The sequence below is a fragment of the Propithecus coquereli genome, unplaced genomic scaffold (genome assembly GCF_000956105.1).
Source record: "Propithecus coquereli isolate 6110/MARCELLA unplaced genomic scaffold, Pcoq_1.0 Scaffold56, whole genome shotgun sequence".
Taxonomy (NCBI): domain Eukaryota; kingdom Metazoa; phylum Chordata; class Mammalia; order Primates; family Indriidae; genus Propithecus; species Propithecus coquereli.
The window spans coordinates 1,653,188-1,656,334 of NW_012151507.1; the positions used below are offsets into that span (position 1 = coordinate 1,653,188).

Sequence of the window (3,147 nt, forward strand, 5' to 3'; positions counted from 1 at the left end):
CCGCCCCGCCCGCGCGCCGCCGCCCACCATCCCTCTCGCCCCTTCCCTCCACTCCGCCCTCCCTCCCCGGCCACTTCTGTTCCATTTCTTCCCACGGTCGGCCTCGGCTGCTCCTCTTTGTCTCGCCCTTACCCGCTAGGCTCGCCTCACTTCTTTCCTGCAAACCTTTGTGGTCCCTACTCGGGCCTTTCCTGTCCCGGTTCTTGCGTCCCAGTCCCAGTCGTTGGGACGTCCCCTTTTCCATTTCCCTCTCCATCATCACACATACACTTTCGGATTCTTCCCGCAGGCCCCGCACGGTGCCATCGTCCGCCCGCCCCCGCCCCCAGTCTCGCCGGGGATGACTCCTGGCATCACCTTCCTTGCTCACCTTTCATTCATCCAGCCAGCCAACGAGTGTGATCATCTGCCTGGTGCCGGGCACTGCCCTGGGCCCTGGGAATATCAGTGAATCAACCACGAAGACAGCCTTTGAGGAACGCACAGCCCTTCCGAGTGGGGAGTGGGTGTAAACAGATCTTTACAAGGCTACTCTACACTCGCTCCGCACCAAAAGGTCAGGGAACAATAATTACAATACAAAGACCAGACGCTGCCAGTGGAGAGGACGGAACAGTTCCTTCTCATAATATTTGTTTTTCCCTTCCTCAATCCCCACTTTCTGTACCTGTCCCCAGGCTCCTACGTTTTCTAAGCATAAAAGGATGGAAAGTTGAAACGAGCAGTAAAACTGCTAAAAAAGGAAAGAAGGCCAAACAGGGCAGCTGAATAATAAGACAAGAAGTTATGAAGCCCATTTCACTAAACACCAGCAAAAAACTGATGCTGTGCTCAGAGCAGGATTCAAATTCCTCTGAAATCCATCTGCTTTGATAAATGTACTAATTATTCCCGTGTCTACAGATTGACATTCTGGGACATGTTTCCTTATTATTACTAGGCCACTGAGGCACCATTTAGAACCATAATTTACTGTCTAGCACCTGCCAAACACCCGGATTGCTTCAGGGACAAAGGGAATAATGGAGAGGGGAAAAAAAAGTAAATGGATGCCTTAATACTCCCAAGGGATAAATGCTTTATTTGGTCAAAATCTGAAAGCTGAAGCTCCTCTTACAGAGTCTAGGTCACCCAGCAAGCCAGATGCTTGAAGGAGCTTAAAGCAGTCTGTTCTCAAGAGTGTTTTAGGCATTTATTCTGAAATCCCTGGTTATTTATTTAATTTACACTGACTCAGACACTGGCTAAGCTCTGTGACCCTGGGGGAGTTAGTTAACCTTTCTGAGTCTCAGCCTATTCATGTCTAAAATGGGGATACTCATACCCGCCTACCTGTAGAGTTGAAAAGGTTAAATGAGATAATGTAAGTAAATCACTCAGTGTCAGATCTGAGAACTAAGCCCTTTTGAAAGTTGATGTTCCTGAAAGGTCTGAAGATATATGCCACAGACTGGCACGAAGAGAATGAGAATCAAAAATAAACAATCACAGTTCTTTGGCTCCATATCCATCCATGATGCAAAAGATGTCCTTCCTTCTGAGCAACATTTTCCCATATTATTCTATTTCATTTTGAACTCTTCAACAGAAAACATTTTTTTCTCCTGCTGCTCATTATCAAATACATTATTTATCACAAAGATTTTTTTTCCCCATAGCTCATAAGCTCAGAACTTACTGTGCATTCAGGGATAGAAATTGCTGCCAACGATGCATTTGCAATTGCTCTCTTAAGATTGTTTTTTTTTTTTTTTCCCTCTAGAGCTAATATTGAGCTATGAGCAGAACTCAGTCAGACGAAGAGAAAACAAAAATTGTTATTAAAGTAATTATTTCACTATATGTCACTGCATAGGTGACAATAGTGTGGAAAACATGACACTGACTTTGTGCAAAAATTTAATTTTTTTTTGCAAGAAAAGGAGAGAAAGGTACATACTAATTCTCCTTTCCCAAATTAGTTTCATAAACCATTCTCTTTTGTATTTAGCCCCCACCACAAAGACTTCTGAACTAAGATAACAAGAGGCCTTGTCCAACTAACTGAATCCTAAATGTGAACTGAAGAATCTACATATGATGAGACATATTTTATATAAAATATCATTTAGATCTTGCAGTCCACATGAAACTAGTAAAAGCAAAATCGCAAAGTATGCTATTAATATCCGTTCCATACAGAACGTTATTCCTCCACTCTTCACAGGCTGAATCCTTCCTACCCTCCACGTCACAGCTTAAATGTCACTTCCTAGGAGAAGTCTTCCCTGACCAATCTAAAAGAGATTCTCTAACCTCTGTTCTCTCTCACAGCTCCCTGTTCTTTTTCTATATTAAAATGTATCCCAGGCCAGACATGGTGGCTCATGCCTGTAATCTCAGCACTTTGGGAGGCTGAGTCAGGAGGATCATTTGAGGCCAGGAATTTGAGACCAGTCTGGACAACATAGCGAGACTCTGTGTCTACAAAAAGTAAAAAAGATCAGCTGGACACAGTAGCCCATACCTGTAGTCCCAGCTAGTCAGGAGGTTGAGGCAGGAGGATCGCTTGAGCCCAGGAGTTGGAGACTGCAGGGAGCTACGATCATTCCACTGCACTCCAACCTGGGTGACAGAGTGAGACCTTGTCTCCTGGGGAAAAAGAAATGCATCCCAATTTATAATGTATATCTACTTTTTCTATTTATTTGTTTACAGCTGTGGTCCCCAACCCCCATGCCATGGACCTGTATCAGTCCACAGCCTGTTAGGGACCGGGCAGCAGAGCTCAGGCATATATAGTGAGTACTCAGAAACACCCGCTCCCCCCACATCCGTGGAAAAATTGTATTCTGTGAAACTTAGAAAGGGGAGGTGGGGTGCACAGCAGGGAAGTGAGTGGTGGGTGATTGAACATGAAACTTCATCTGTATTTACAGCCGCTCCCCATCACTCACATCACCGCCTGAGCTCTGCTCCCTGCCCGCTCCACGTCTGTGGAAAAGTTGTCTTCCATGAAACTGGTCCCTAGTGCCAAAAAGGCTGGGGACCACTGGTTTACAGTATACCTCCACTGGTAGAATGGTTAAACCATTTGACCCCAAATGAGGACTTCCCTGAAATGTATGTATCCCAGGACTGGTTAGTAACAGGCACCAATAAATATTC

At 45.1% G+C, this 3,147-nt stretch overlaps 1 protein-coding gene across 1 annotated transcript in view; it reads right to left on the reverse strand.

The window, feature by feature from the left end:
• GPR161 (G protein-coupled receptor 161) overlaps positions 1–268 on the reverse strand; it is a 43,303-nt gene extending 43,035 nt beyond the window's left edge. Inside the window, exon 1 of the mRNA XM_012657741.1 lies at positions 133–268. The gene's annotated coding sequence lies outside the window, so the exon portion shown is untranslated. The remainder of the gene's footprint in view (positions 1–132) is intronic.
• Between the last annotated feature and the right edge of the window lie 2,879 nt (positions 269–3,147).